Source organism: Oncorhynchus clarkii, chromosome 31, assembly GCF_045791955.1.
Source record: "Oncorhynchus clarkii lewisi isolate Uvic-CL-2024 chromosome 31, UVic_Ocla_1.0, whole genome shotgun sequence".
Classification (NCBI taxonomy): Eukaryota; Metazoa; Chordata; class Actinopteri; order Salmoniformes; family Salmonidae; genus Oncorhynchus; species Oncorhynchus clarkii.
In genome coordinates, this window is record NC_092177.1 from 9498472 (window position 1) to 9514950 (window position 16479).

A 16479-nucleotide genomic window follows, 5' to 3' on the forward strand; every position below is an offset into this window, starting at 1 on the left:
GTTAAAGTTGTAAAAAAACACACATTCTTTCCGTAGGGCCGGAGGTTGAGACAGAGATGCATCTTAAGCCCCACCCTCTTCAACATATATATCAACGAATTGGAAAGGACACTAGAAAAGTCTGCAGCACCCTACCTCACCCTACTAGAATCTAAAGTCAAATGTCTACTGTTTGCTGATGATCTGGTGCTTCTGTGCCCAACCAAGGAGGGCCTACAGCAGCACCTAGATCTTCTGCACAGATTCTGCCAGACCTGGGCCCTGACAGTAAATCTCAGTAAGACCAAAATAATGGTGTTCCAAAAAAGGTCCAGTCACCAGGACCACAAATACAAATTCCATCTAGACACTGTTGCCCTAGAGCACACAAAAAACTATACATACCTTGGCCTAAACATCAGCGACACAGGTAACTTCCACAAAGCTGGGAACGATCCGAGAGACAAGGTTTAGAAGAGCCTTCTATGCCATCAAAAGTAACTTAAAATTCAACATACCAATTAGGATCTGGCTAAAATACTTGAATCAGTTTTAGGACCCATTGCCCTTTATGGTTGTGAGGTCTGGGGTCCGCTCACCAACCAATAATTCACAAAATGGGACAAACACCAAATTGAGAGACCGCATGCAGAATTCTGCAAAAATATCCCCCGTGTACAACGTAAAACATCAAATAATGCATGCAGAATAGAATTAGGCCGATACCCGCTAATTATCAAAATCCAGAAATTGAGACGTTAAATTCTACAACCACCTAAAAGGAAGTCATTCCCCAACCTTCCATAACAAAGCCATCACCTACAGAGAGATGAACCTGGAGAAGAGTCTCTACCTTAGTATTCTTTGTTTTCTTTATTATTTTGGTTAGGTCAGGGTGTGACGAGGGTGGTATGTGTGTTTTTGTCTTGTCTATGGTTTTTTGTATATCTATGGGGTTTTGGTATTGTCTAGGTAAATGTAGGTCTATGATGGCCTGAATTGGTTCCCAATCAGAGACAGCTGTTTATCGTTGTCTCTGATTGGGGATCCTATTTAGGTTGCCATTTTCCATTTTGGTTTTGTGGGTTATTGTCTATGTGTAGTTGCATTTCAGCACTAGTTGTTTATAGCTTTACTTTACTTTGTTTAAGCGTTCTTCGTTTTAATAAAAGAAGAATGTATTCCAATCACGCTGTGCCTTGGTCTCCTCGTTATGACGAACGTGACAGAATAACCCACCAAACCAGGACCAAGCAGCGTGAAAAGAAGGAACAGCGCTTAATGGGGAGATATTAGATGGAGCAGGACCCTGGACACAGCCGGGGGAGTATCGCCATCCTAAGGAGGAGTTAGAGGCAGCGAAAGCGGAACGGCGAAACTACGAGGATAAATATCGGAGAACAGAGGAACAGCGACGATATGAAGGTACACGGCTAGCACGGAAGTCCGAGAGGCAGCCCCAATCGATTTTTTTGGGAGGGGGGCACACGAGGAGATTGGCTGAGTCAGGTAGGAGACCGGAGACAACTCCTCGTGCTTACCGTGGGGAGCGTGTAACTGGTCAGGCACCGTGTTATGCAGAGATGCGCATGGTGTCTCCAGTGCTCTATTCTAGCCCGGTGTGATCTATTCCAGCTCCTTGCATTTGCCGGGCTAGAATGGGCATCCAGCCAGTACATATTGCGCCAGCTCTATGTTCTGGATCTCCAATGCGTCTCCACAGTCCAGTGTATCCTGTTCCTCTTCCCCGCACTCGCCCTGAGGTGCGTGTCACCAGCCCGGTACCACCAGTGCCGGCACCACGCACCAGGCCTACAGTGCGCCTCGGCAGTCCAGAGCGTCCGGCGATAGTACTCAGTCCAGAGCGTCCGGCGACAGTATCCAGTCCAGAGCGTCCGGCGACAGTACCCAGTCCAGAGCGTCCGGCCACAGTACCCAGTCCAGAGCGTCTGGTGACAGTACCCAGTCCAGAGCGTCCGGCGACAGTACCCAGTCCAGAGCGTGCGGCGACAGTACCCAGTCCAGAGTGTCTGGTGACAGTACCTAGTCCAGAGCGTCCGGCCACAGTACCCAGTCCAGAGCATCCGGCGACAGTACCCAGTCCAGAGCATCCGGCCACAGTACCCAGTCCAGAGCGTTCGGCGACAGTTCACAGACCAGAACCTCCAACGACCCGCCACAGACCAGATCTTCCAATGCTGGGCCACAGTCCGGAACCTCCAATGCTGGGCCACAGTCCGGAACCTCCAGCGACGGTCCCCAATCCGGGGTCTCCAGTAACGGTCCCCAGTCCAGAACATCCGGCGATGATCCACGCAGCGAGGGTCCCCAGTCCGGGGCCTACGGTGATGATCCACGGGTCTGTACTACAAGAGCGGACTCAGTGTAAAGAAGGGGGCCGGCATCCAGAACCAAAGCCGCCACCGAGGTTAGATGCCAACCCAGACCCTCCCATATAGGTTTAGGTTTGCGGCCGAGAGTCTGCACCTTTGGGGGGGTGGAGGGTGTACTGTCATGCCCTGACCTTAGTTATCCTATGTGTAGTTGCATTTCAGCACTAGTTGTTTATAGCTTTACTTTAGTTTGTTTAAGCGTTCTTCGTTTAATAAAAGAAGAATGTATTCCAATCACGCTGTGCCTTGGTCTCCTCGTTATGACGAAGGTGACAGTCCCCTAAGCAAGCTGGTCCTGGGGCTCTGTTCACAAACAGACCCCACAGAGCCCCAGGACAGCAACACAATTAGACGCAACTAAATCATGAGAAAAACAAAAAAATAATTCCTTGACACATTGGAAAGATTTAACAAAAAAATAAAGCACCTAAGAATGTTGCTTGGCCCTAAACAGAGAGTGGCAGAATATCTGACCACTGTGACTGACCCTAAACAGAGAGTACACAGTGGCAGAATACCTGACCACTGTGGCTGACCCTAAACAGAGAGTACACAGTGGCAGAATACCTGACCACTGTGACTGACCCTAAACAGAGAGTACACAGTGGCAGAATACCTGACCACTGTGACTGACCCTCAACAGAGAGTACACAGTGGCAGAATACCTGACCACTGTGACTGACCCAAACATGAGGAAAGATTTGACTATGTACAGACTCAGTGAGCATAGCCTTGCTATTGAGAAAGGCCGCCGTAGGCAGACATGGCTCTCAAGAGAAGACAGGCTATGTGCTCACTGCCCACAAAATGAGGTGGAAACTGAGCTGCACTTCCTAACCTCTTGTGCAATGTATGACCATATTAGAGACACATATTTCCCTCAGATTACATAGATCCACAAAGAATTCAAAAACAAACCCGATTTTGATAAACTCCCATATCTACTGGGTGAAATACCACAGTGACATCACAGCAGCAAGATTTGTGACCTGTTGCCACAAGAAAAGGGCAACCAGTGAAGAACAAACATTGTTGTAAATACAACCCATATTTATGTTGATTTTTTCCCCCTTTTGTACTTTAACCATTTGCACATCGTTACTAGACTGTATATAGACATAATATGACATTTGACCTGTTTTTAGTCTTTGGGAACTTCTGTGAGTGTAATGTTTACTGTTCATTTTTATTGTTTATTTCACTTCTGTATATTATCTAGTTCACTTGCTTCAGCAATGTTAAAATATATTTCCCATGCCAATAAAAGCCCCTAGAGAGAGAGAGAGAGAGAGATAGAGAGAGAGAGCCTACAGACAGAGTGGATGCCAGAATGTGCTGAAGGGAGGGAGGTAGGGGGAAGAGGGTGGGAGTGGGGAGCTCCTCTGAGTGGTTCCTTCTGCATGCATAGCACTCTCTCTGTTCTGTTCTAAACACGTGGTGCTTCTTACTCACTCTGACTCTCTCTCCTTCTTACTTACTCTCTCTCGTTCTCCTTCTCTCTCTCTCCTTCTCTCTATCGCTCTCTCTGTTTCTTCACTCTTGTCCTGAATTCCAGGGAGACGTCCTCACGGTCATCAGAGGAGCGAATGGAAACTGGATTGAAGGAAAGCTGGGAGACAAAGTTGTCATTTTCCCATTCCAGTTCACTGAGGTTAGTCCTTTCTGTTCCTATCTGTCTATGTCGTGTATAGTGAGAGTACCGTGCGGATAGATATGATCAACGTTGTGATACCTACCCTCTCAGGACCCTCCCTATACATTGGTATTATGTAATAAAGTCTTTAATGTGGTTAATACTGGCTCAGTGCTGGGGCAGTACTTTGATTCCTCTCAAATCTCTCCTCCTTGATTAATACTTAAATGTCAGGCCTTCTGCACTGCAGTGTAGTGAGGCGAATAGAGCAAATCCTGCTCTCCCTTCTGAGTCTGGCTCAAATTGCTCCCTGATCCCTATAAAGTGCACTACTTCTACCATGGGCCCTCTTCTCTTTCCTCCTTTCCTATATGCCACTCTTCTGTTCTATATTTAACCTTCCTTTCTTCTATCTAACACTCTCTTTCCTCCTACCTCATCCTCTTTCCTCTCCTCCTTCTCTTTCCTCTCCTCCTTCTCTTTCCTCTCCTCCTTCTCTTTCCTCTCCTCCTTCATTTTCCTCTCCTCTTTCTTCTCCTCTTTCCTCTCCTCTTTCCTGATGTTTCCTCTCATATCTCCTCTCCTCTTTCCTCTCCTCTTTCCTCTCCTCTTTCCTCTCCTCTTTCCTCTCCTCTTTCCTCTCCTCTTTCCTCTCCTCATAGCTCCTCTCCTCTTTCCTCTCCTCTTTCTTCTCCTCTTTCCTCTCCTCTTTCCTCTCCTTTTTCCTCTCCTCTTTCCTCTACTCTTTCCTCTCCTCTTTCCTCTCCTCATATCTCCTCTCCTCTTTCCTCTCCTCTTTCCTCTACTCTTTCCTCTCCTCATATCTCCTCTCCTCTTTCCTCTCCTCTTTCCTCTCCTCTTTTCTCTCCTCTTTCCTCTACTCTTTCCTCTCCTCTTTCCTCTCCTCTTTCCTCTCCTCTTTCCTCTCCTCTTTCCTCTCCTCTTTCCTCTACTCTTTCCTCTCCTCTTTCCTCTACTCTTTCCTCTCCTCCTATCTCCTCTACTCTTTCATCTCCTCTTTCCTCTCCTCTTTCCTCTACTCTTTCCTCTCCTCATATCTCCTCTCCTCTTTCATCTCCTCTTTCCTCTCCTCTTTCCTCTACTCTTTCCTCTCCTCATATCTCCTCTACTCTTTCATCTCCTCTTTCCTCTCCTCTTTCCTCTACTCTTTCCTCTCCTCATATCTCCTCTCCTCTTTCCCCTCCTCTTTCCTCTACTCTTTCCTCTACTCTTTCCTCTCCTCATATCTCCTCTACTCTTTCCTCTCCTCTCCTCATATCTCCTCTCCTCTTTCCTCTCAACTTTCCACTACTCTTTTCTCTCCTCATATCTCCTTTCCTCTCCTCTTTCCTCTCCTCTCTTTCCTCATGTTTCCTCTCATATCTCCTCTCCTCTTTCCTCTCCTCTCTTTCCTCATGTTTCCTCTCATATCTCCTCTCCTCTTTCCTCTCCTCATCTTTCCTCTCATATCTCCTCTCCTTCCCTCTCCTCTTTCCTCTCCTCTCTTTCCTCATGTTTCCTCTCATATCTCCTCTTCTCTTTCTTCTCCTCATCTTTCCTCATGTTTCCTCTCATATCTCCTCTCCTCTTTCCTCTCCTCCTCTTTCCTCATGTTTCCTCTCATATCTCCTCTCCTCTTTCCTCTCCTCTCTTTCCTCATGTTTCCTCTCATATCTCCTCTCCTCTTTCCTCTCCTCTGCTTCCCTGCTCACCTGCTCTGCCTGTGTAGCAGCATCACTCTGCTCCACTCTGCCTCCTGCTTGTCTCAACATCCGTCACGACTGACTGCCTGTCTCAACGGGGGCTTTTCTGCCTGCCTGCCTGCCTAACTGCCTAGAGAGCCTAGAGAGCCAAGAGAGCCAACAAGTGCAGCATGACAGCTAAGGAGTGAGAGAATACAGGCTTCTTTAAAACAGCTGCGTCACAGATCAGAGATGACCACAGTGGGGATCTAAGGGATGGCAGGTAAAGTTGCTGAGAGAGGGTGAAGGAGGAGGGAGGAGGGAGAAGGGAGAGGGAGGAGGGAGAGGAGGAGGGAGAAGGAGGAGGGAGAGGAGAGGAGGGAGAAGGATGAGGGAGGAGGGAGAAGGAGGAGGGAGAGGAGGGAGAAGGAGGAGGGAGGAGGGAGGAGGGAGGAGGGAGGAGGGAGGAGGGAGAGGGAGGAGGGAGCGGGAGGAGGGAGAGGAGGAGGGAGCGGGAGGAGGGAGAGGAGAGGAAGAGGGAGGAGGGAGAGGGAGAGGGAGAGGAGGAGGGAGGAGGGAGAGGGAGAGGAGGAGGGAGCGGGAGGAGGGAGCGGGAGGAGGGAGAAGGTTGAGGCAGGAAGGAAGGAGGATTTCCTCTGTTTGTGATCAACAGTTTCATATTCACAGGGAGATTAGGAGTGAATGGGTTCTCAATGTATGTTCTCTCACTTTCTTTCTCTCTCGGCCTCTCCCTGTCACTAGGTCTCTCACTCTCTCGGTCTCTACCTGTCACTAGGTCTCTCACTCTCTCGGTCTCTCACTCTCTCGGTCTCTCACTCTCTAGGCCTCTCCCTGTCACTAGGTCTCTCACTCTCTCGGTCTCTCACTCTCTCGGTCTCTCCCTGTCACTCGGTCTCTCCCTGTCACTCGGTCTCTCCCTGTCTCTCCCTGTCACTCGGTCTCTCACTCTCTCGGTCTCTCCCTGTCACTCGGTCTCTCACTCACTCTCTCGGTCTCACACTCTCTCGGTCTCTCCCTGTCACTCGGTCTCTCACTCTCTCGGTCTCTCCCTGTCACTCGGTCTCTCACTCACTCTCTCGGTCTCACACTCTCTCGGTCTCTCCCTGTCACTCGGTCTCTCACTCTCTCGGTCTCTACCTGTCACTCAGTCTCTCGGTCTCTCCCTGTCACTCGGTCTCTCCCTGTCACACGGTCTCTCACTCTCTCGGTCTCTCCCTGTCACTCGGTCTCTCACTCTCTCAGTCTCTCATTGTCACTCGGTCTCTCCGTGTCATTCAGTCTCTCCCTGTCATTCGGTCTCTCTCAGTCTCTCGGTCTCTCGGTCTCTCTCTGTCACTCGGTCTCTCAGTCTCTCTCTGTCACTCGGTCTCTCAGTCTCTCCCTGTCACTCGGTCTCTCTCAGTCTCTCGGTCTCTCCCTGTCACTAGGTCTCTCACTCTCTCGGTCTCTCACTCTCTCGGTCTCTCACTCTCTAGGCCTCTCCCTGTCACTAGGTCTCTCACTCTCTCGGTCTCTCACTCTCTCGGTCTCTCCCTGTCACTCGGTCTCTCCCTGTCACTCGGTCTCTCCCTGTCTCTCCCTGTCACTCGGTCTCTCACTCTCTCGGTCTCTCCCTGTCACTCGGTCTCTCACTCACTCTCTCGGTCTCTCACTCTCTCGGTCTCTCCCTGTCACTCGGTCTCTCACTCTCTCGGCCTCTCCCTGTCACTCAGTCTCTCACTCTCTCGGTCTCTCCCTGTCACTCGGTCTCTCACTCTTTCGGTCTCTCCCTGTCACTCAGTCTCTCCCTTTTCACTCGGTCTCTCACTCTCTCGGTCTCTCCTTGTCACTCGGTCTCTCCCTGTCACTCGGTCTCTCACTCTCTCGGTCTCTCCTTGTCACTCAGTCTCTCCCTGTCACTCGGTCTTTCACTCTCTCGGTCTCTACCTGTCACTCGGTCTCTCACTCTCTCGGTCTATCCCTGTCACTCAGTCTCACCCTCTCTCGGTCTCCACCTGTCACTCGGTCTCTCACTCTCTTGGTCTCTCCCTGTCATTCGGTCTCTCCCTGTCACTCGGTCTTTCACTCTCTCGGTCTCCACCTGTCACTCGGTCTCTCACTCTCTCGGTCTCTCCCTGTCACTCGGTCTCTCACTCTCTCAGTCTCTCCCTGTCACTCGGTCACTCACTCTCTCGGTCTCTCCCTGTCACTCGGTCTCTCACTCTCTCGGTCTCTCCCTGTCACTCGGTCTCTCACTCTCTCGGTCACTCCTTGTCACTCGGTCTCTCAGTCGCTCGGTCTCTCCCTGCCACTCGGTCTCTCAGTCTCTCCCTGTCACTCCATCTCTCTCTGTCACTCGGTCTCTCCCTGTCACTAGGTCTCTCTCTGTCACTCGGTTTCTCAGTCTCTCCCTGTCACTCGGTCTCTCAGTCTCTCCCTGTCACTCGGTCTCTCACTCTCTCGGTCTCTCCCTGTCACTCGGTCTCTCACTCTCTCGGTCACTCCTTGTCACTCGGTCTCTCAGTCGCTCGGTCTCTCCCTGCCACTCGGTCTCTCAGTCTCTCCCTGTCACTCCATCTCTCTCTGTCACTCGGTCTCTCCCTGTCACTAGGTCTCTCTCTGTCACTCGGTTTCTCAGTCTCTCCCTGTCACTCGGTCTCTCAGTCTCTCCCTGTCACTTGGTATCTCTGTCTCTCGGTCTCTCTCTGTCACTCGGTCTATCAGTCCCTCGTCTCTCCCTGTCTCTCGGTCTCTCGGTCTCTCTCTGTCACTCGGTCTCTCAGTCTCTCTCTGTCACTCGGTCTCTCAGTCTCTCCCTGTCACTCGGTCTCTCTCAGTCTCTCGGTCTCTCCCTGTCACTCGGTCTCTCGGTCTCTCCCTGTCACTCGGTCTAAACTCTCTCGGTCTCTCCCTGTCACTCGGTCTCTCGGTCTCTCCCTGTCACTCGGTCTAAACTCTCTCGGTCTCTCCCTGTCACTCGGTCTCTCACTCTCTCAGTCTCTCCCTGTCACTCGGTCCCTCGTCTCTCCCTGTCACTCAGTCTCTACCTGTCACTCGGTCTCTCCCTGTCACTCGGTCTCTCACTCTCTTGGTCTCTCACTCTCTTGGCCTCTCCCTGTCACTAGGTCACTCAGTCTCTCGGTCTCTCCCTGTCACTCGGTCTCTCACTCTCTCGGTCTCTACCTGTCACTCAGTCTCTCGGTCTCTCCATGTTACTCAGTCTCTCCCTGTCACTCGGTCTCTCACTCTCTCGGTCTCTCCCTGTCACTCGGTCTCTCAGTCTCAGTCTCTCCGTGTCGGTCTCTCCGTGTCATTCAGTCTCTCCCTGTCATTCGGTCTCTCCCTGTCACTCGGTCTCTCAGTCCCTCATCTCTCCCTGTCACTCGGTCTCACAGTCTCTCCCTGTCACTCGGTCTCACAGTCTCTCCCTGTCACTCGGTCTCTCAGTCTCAGTCTCTCATTGTCACTCGGTCTCTCCTTGTCATTCAGTCTCTCCCAACATTCAGTCTCTCCCTGTCATTCTGTCTCTCATCTCTCCCTGTCACTCGGTCTCTCCCTGTCATTCAGTCTCTCCCTGTCATTCGGTCTCTCCCTGTCATTCGGTCTCTCATCTCTCCCTGTCACTCGGTCTCTCCCTGTCATTCAGTCTCTCCCTGTCATTTGGTCTCTCCCTGTCACTCGGTCTCTCAGTCTCAGTTTCTCATTGTCACTCGGTCTCTCCCTGTCATTCAGTCTCTCCCTGTCATTCGGTCTCTCCCTGTCACTCAGTCTCTCAGTCTCAGTCTCTCATTGTCACTCGGTCTCTCCCTGTCATTCAGTCTCTCCCTGTCATTCGGTCTCTCCCTGTCACTCGGTCTCTCAGTCTCAGTCTCTCATTGTCACTCGGTCTCTCCCTGTCATTCAGTCTCTCCCTGTCATTTGGCCTCTCCCTGTCACTCGGTCTCTCCCTGTCACTCGGTCTCTCCCTGTCATTCAGTCTCTCCCTGTCATTCGGTCTCTCCCTGTCACTCGGTCTCACAGTCACTCCCTGTCACACGGTCTCTCCATGTCACTCGGTCTCTCCCTGTCACTCGGTCTCTTCCTGTCACTCGGTCTCTCACTCTCTCAGTCTCTCATTGTCACTCGGTCTCTCAGTCTCTCGGTCTCTCCCTGTCACTCGGTCTCTCCCTGTCACTCGGTCTCTCACTCTCTCAGTCTCTCATTGTCACTCGGTCTCTCAGTCACTCGGTCTCTCCCTGTCATTCAGTCTCTCCCTGTCATTCGGTCTCTCCCTGTCACTCGGTCTCTCGGTCTCTCCCTGTCACTAGGTCTCTCTCTGTCATTCAGTCTCTCCCTGTCACTCAGTCTCTCTCAGTCTCTCGGTCTCTCCCTGTCACTCGGTCTCTCACTCTCTAATTGTCACTCGGTCTCTCAGTCTCTCGGTCTCCCTATCACTCGGTCTCTCACTCTCAGTCTCTCATTGTCACTCGGTCTCTCCATGTCATTCAGTCTCTCCCTGTCATTCGGTCTCTCTCTGTCACTCGGTCTCTCAGTCCCTCATCTCTCCCTGTCACTCGGTCTCTCATTCTCTCCCTGTCACTCGGTCTCTCCCTGTCACTCGGTCTCTCCTTGTCACTCGGTCTCTCCTTGTCACTCGGTCACTCCCTGTCACTCGGTCTCTCAGTCCCTCATCTCTCCCTGTCATTCGGTCTCTCCTTGTCACTCGGTCTCTCCTTGTCACTCGGTCACTCCCTGTCACTCGGTCTCTCAGTCCCTCATCTCTCCCTGTCACTCGGTCTCTCAGTCTCTCCCTGTCACTCGGTCACTCACTCTCTCGGTCTCTCTCTGTCACTCGGTCTCTCTCTGTCACTCGGTCACTCACTCACTCCCTCGGTCTCTCACTCTCTCGGTCTCTCCCTGCCACTCTGTCTCTCTCTGTCACTCACTCACTCACTCACTCACTCACTCCCTCTGTCTCTCAGTCTCTCGGTCTCTCCCTGTCACTCGGTCTCACCCTCTCTCGGTCTCCACCTGTCACTCGGTCTCTCACTCTCTCGGTCTCTCACTCTCTCGGTCTCTCACTCTCTAGGCCTCTCCCTGTCACTAGGTGTCTCACTCTCTCGGTCTCTCACTCTCTCGGTCTCTCCCTGTCACTCGGTCTCTCCCTGTCACTCGGTCTCTCCCTGTCTCTCCCTGTCACTCGGTCTCTCACTCTCTCGGTCTCTCCCTGTCACTCGGTCTCTCACTCACTCTCTCGGTCTCTCACTCTCTCGGTCTCTCCCTGTCACTCGGTCTCTCACTCTCTCGGCCTCTCCCTGTCACTCAGTCTCTCACTCTCTCGGTCTCTCCCTGTCACTCGGTCTCTCCCTGTCTCTCAGTCTCTCCCTGTCACTCGGTCTCTCACTCTCTCGGTCTCTACTTGTCACTCGGTCTCTCCCTGTCACTCGGTCTCTCACTCTTTCGGTCTCTCCATGTCACTCAGTCTCTCCCTTTTCACTCGGTCTCTCACTCTCTCGGTCTCTCCTTGTCACTCGGTCTCTCCCTGTCACTCGGTCTCTCACTCTCTCGGTCTCTCCTTGTCACTCGGTCTCTCCCTGTCACTCGGTCACTCACTCTCTCGGTCTCTCTCTGTCACTCGGTCTCTCTCTGTCACTCGGTCACTCACTCACTCCCTCGGTCTCTCACTCTCTCGGTCTCTCCCTGCCACTCTGTCTCTCTCTGTCACTCACTCACTCACTCACTCACTCACTCACTCACTCACTCCCTCTGTCTCTCAGTCTCTCGGTCTCTCCCTGTCACTCGGTCTCTCCCTGTCACTCGGCCTCTCACTCTCTAGGTTTCTCCCTCTCTCGGTCTCTCACTCTCTCTGTGTCTCTCTCTCTCAGATCCTGTAATGTGTTTCATTTTCACAGAGAGAATAGGAGTGAATGGGTTCTCTATGTATGTTCTCTCACTTTCTCTCTCACTCGGTCTCTCTCTCACACTTGGTCTCTCTATCACTCTCTCTCTCGGTCTCTCCCTGTCACTCGGTCTCTCCCTGTCACTCGGTCTCCCACTCTCTCGGTCTCTCACTCTCTCGGTCTCTCACTCTCTTGGTCTCTTCCTTTCTCTGTCTCTCTCTCTGTCTCTCTCTCTCGACCGAGAGAGACCAAGAGGACACATAGAGAGAGACAGTCTCTCTCTATGTGTCCTCTTGGTCTCTCTCGGTCTCTCTCTGTGTGTCTCTCTCTCTCTCTCGCTCTGTCTCTCTCTGTGTCCTCTCGGTCACTCTCGGTCTCTCTCCATCTCTCTCTCTCTCGGATCCTGTAATATGTTTCTTCTCTCCTAGCCAATCACAGCGGCAGCAGCCAAGCTTCTGGAGGGAAAGCCTTGGAAGGGGAGTGACATCTCGGCTGGATCTTGCCCACGGATCAGGAGTGAGAGTGGGTTTAGCAACAGCGGGACCGGTGACTCAACAAACCCCAACTGGACAACCTGCTTCAGGGCGCCCGCGCCCCAGAGCCCCACAAAGACCCCCAATATTTCTGCTCTCAACCCCCCCACCACCACCCAGGAAAAAAAACCTAACAAGCTGCTAATATCAACAGTGTGTACCAGCCGACCCAGGGGCAGGCTCAGCCACCCAGCGTTAGTGCCCTCAACAGCTTGGACCAGCCTTAAACCCCCCCCCCGCCCCCTCTGCCAATCACAGCTCCTCTAACCGCTCAGACTCAGGTGTGACCTCCCAGCGCGTGAAGCGAAGCACTGGCGGACATCTGTCACAAAAGGTGAGTCCTGTGTGTGTGTGTGTGTGTGTGTGTGTGTGTGTGTGTGTGCAGGGGAGCGTAGAGGATTTGGATAAAGCTTCAAGCCATTTACTCTGTTGCTTAGTGTCTTGGTGTTGACTTTGTGCTTCTTACATAGTAAGATCTGGTTTGCTTTTGGTTATATTCTTCCTCCTTGGAATTCCCCTATAAACTGTCTCTCTATTGCTGTTGTCTCAAGATCTCTGTGGAATGCCAGGGTTTTCATCGACTAGAGAGAGAACACTTCCCCACCCCTCTCCTTCCTTGCCTTATCTCCTCCTCTCCTCTCCTCCTCTCCTCATCTCCTCCTCTTCTCCTGTCCTCCACCCTCTTCTTTCTGTCAGTTTTCCTTTCATATCCATATCTACACTGTTTTCAGACTAACTAGTCTTGTAACACAGGCTGTTTTCAGACTAACTAGTCCTGTAACACAGGCTGTTTTCAGACTAACTAGTCCTGTAACACAGGCTGTTTTCAGACTAACTAGTCCTGTAACACAGGCTGTTTTCAGACTAACTAGTCTTGTAACACAGGCTGTTTTCAGACTAACTAGTCCTGTAACACAGGCTGTTTTCAGACTAACTAGTCCTGTAACACAGGCTGTTTTCAGACTAACTAGTCCTGTAACACAGGCTGTTTACAGGATAACTAGTCTTGTAACACAGGCTGTTTTCAGACTAACTAGTCTTGTAACACAGGCTGTTTTCAGACTAACTAGTCTTGTAACACAGGCTGTTTTCAGACTAACTAGTCATTTAAGACAGGTTGTTTTCAGACTAACTAGTCCTTTAACACAGGCTGTTTTCAGACTAACTAATCCTTTAACTCAGGCTGTTTTCAGACTAACTAGTCCTTTAACACATGCTGTTTTCAGACTAACTAATCCTTTAACACAGGCTGTTTTCAGACTAACTAGTCCTTTAACTCAGGCTGTTTACAGGATAACTAGTCCTTTAACACAGGCTGTTTTCAGACTAACTAGTCCTGTAACACAGGCTGTTTTCAGTTTCAGTATAACTAGTCCTGTAACACAGGCTGTTTTCAGACTAACTAGCCCTTTAACACAGGCTGTTTACATGATAACTAGTCCTGTAACACAGGCTGTTTACAGGATAACTAGTCCTGTAACACAGGCTGTTTACAGGATAACTAGTCCTTTAGCACAAGCTGTTTACAGGATAACTAGTACTTCAGACAGGCTGTTTTCAGACTAACTAGTCCTGTAACACAGGCTGTTTACAAGATAACTAGTCCTTTAACACAGGCTGTTAACAGGATAACTAGTCCTTTAACACAGGCTGTTTACAGGATAACTAGTACTTTAAGACAGGCTGTTTACAGGATAACTAGTCCTGTAACACAGGCTGTTTTCAGACTAACTAGTCCTTTAAGACAGGCTGTTTACAGGATAACTAGTCCTTAAAAGGATCATTGAGTCAGGGGAGAGTCTGCATCCCAAATGGCATAGGGAGGGAGTGAATGATAGATGGAGTGAATGATAGATAGATGGATGGAGTGAATGATAGATAGATGGAGGGAGTGAATAATAGATAGATGGAGGGAGTGAATGATAGATAGATGGAGTGAATGATAGATAGATGGAGTGAATGATAGATAGATGGAGTGAATGATAGATAGATGGAGTGAGTGAATGATAGATAGATGGAGGAAGTGAATGATAGATAGATGGAGGGAGTGAATGATAGATAGATGGAGGAAGTGAATGATAGATAGATGGAGTGAATGATAGATAAATGGAGGGAGTGAATAATAGATAGATGGAGGGAGTGAATGATAGATAGATGGAGTGAATGATAGATAGATGGAGTGAGTGAATGATAGATAGATGGAGTGAGTGAATGATAGATAGATGGAGGGAGTGAATGATAGATGGATGGAGGAAGTGAATGATAGATAGATGGAGGGAGTGAATGATAGATAGATGGAGGGAGTGAATGATAGATAGATGGAGGGAGTGAATGATAGATAGATGGAGTGAATGATAGATAAATGGAGGGAGTGAATAATAGATAGATGGAGGGAGTGAATGATAGATAGATGGAGTGAATGATAGATAGATGGAGTGAATGATAGATAGATGGAGTGAATGATAGATAGATGGAGTGAATGATAGATAGATGGAGTGAATGATAGATAGATGGATGGAGTGAATAATAGATAGATGGAGGGAGTGAATGATAGATAGATGGAGGGAGTGAATGATAGATAGATGGAGGAAGTGAATGATAGATAGATGGAGGGAGTGAATGATAGATAGATGGAGGGAGTGAATGATAGATAGATGGAGGAAGTGAATGATAGATAGATGGAGTGAATGATAGATAAATGGAGGGAGTGAATAATAGATAGATGGAGGGAGTGAATGATAGATAGATGGAGTGAATGATAGATAGATGGAGTGAATGATAGATAGATGGAGTGAATGATAGATAGATGGAGGGAGTGAATGATAGATGGATGGAGTGAATGATAGATAGATGGAGTGAATGATAGATAGATGGAGGGAGTGAATAATAGATAGATGGAGTGAATGATAGATAGATGGAGTGAATGATAGATAGATGGAGGGAGTGAATGATAGATAGATGGAGTGAATGGTAGATAGATGGAGGGAGTGAATGATAGATAAATGAGGGAGTGAATGATAGATAGATGGAGTGAATGATAGATAGATGGAGTGAATGATAGATATATGGAGGGAGTGAATGATATATAGATTGAGGTATTGGAAGATGGAGCATAGTGTATAGGAAACAGCAGGGAAGCTGTTCAGGAAACAGCAGGGAAGCTGCATAGGAAACAGCAGGGAAGCCCAGATTCCAATCAGAGTTTTTAGTAGGAGGCCAGGCTTTCCTAAAGCTGATGAGCAGCAGTCTGAAAGTACATTGCATGGTCCTGCTGTGGTCTGGCCTGGGAGATGGAATACACTTGTGTCCAAAATGGGACCCTATACCCCTATATAGACCAGGGCTCTGGTCAAACGTAGTGCACTATGTAGGGTGCAATTTGGTTTGGAGACACGGACAGGAAGGGTGCTCAACGATGCTTCCCAGGTGCTCATTTAGCAGAGGTGCATCTGAGAAGAGATGGAGGGCACAACAACCTTGACCTTACTTGGTGTACCATAAACATCATCTGGACTGCTGGTGCAGCGTTAGCTACGCAGCTACGCTAACTCAGGTGCGGTACCTACCGTGTGTTAAGTTGTACCTGGTCCCAGATAAAGAAATGAATCCTCTACCTTTTAACCCAAAGTGAAACTGTACAACTACACTATGCTGTGTAGCCTTGGTCATTTCAAAGCAGGTTATTCTGACGCTAGTGCTATGCCATCCTTACCAACACAAAAACACACCTGCAGAGATTTAATTTCAAACCTCAGGGCTCTGCGCTGACCTTTTAAAAAAAATACTGAACAAAAATATAAATGCAACATGTAAAGTGTTGGTCCTATGTTTCATGAGCTGATATAAAAGATCCCATATTTTTTTTCCATACACACACAAATCTTATTTCTCTCAAATGTTATTAACAAATGTGTTTACATCTGTGTTAGAGAACATTTCTCCTTTGCCAAGAAAATCCATCCGCCTGACAGGTGTGGCACATCAAGAAGATGATTAAACAGCATGATCATTACACAGGTGCACCTTGTGCCGGGGACAATAAAAGGTCTCTTTAAAATATGCAGTTTTGTCACACAACATAATGCTACAGATGTCTCATTCTGATTGGCTGGACCTGGCTCCCAAGTGGGAGGGCCTATGCCCTACCAGGCCCATACATGGCTGCTCCCCAGCCCAGTTATGTGAAATCTATAGATTAGGGCCTCATTTATTTCAATTGATTTCATTATATGAATTGTAACTCATTAAAAGGAATTTAGGAACACATTTTTTTGGAGGTTGGAGACTTTTTTAAAACTTTTTTTTAGGTACACTGATACTCCAGGTTGCACGGCGAAATATTTAGCCGTATATGTGAGTAAAATGGTCACACTGCAGAGT

At 49.3% G+C, this 16479-nt stretch overlaps 1 pseudogene; it reads left to right on the forward strand.

Annotated features, from left to right (window-relative positions):
• LOC139390493 (E3 ubiquitin-protein ligase SH3RF1-like) overlaps positions 1 to 16479 on the forward strand; it is a 39447-nt pseudogene that overhangs the window by 6136 nt on the left and 16832 nt on the right.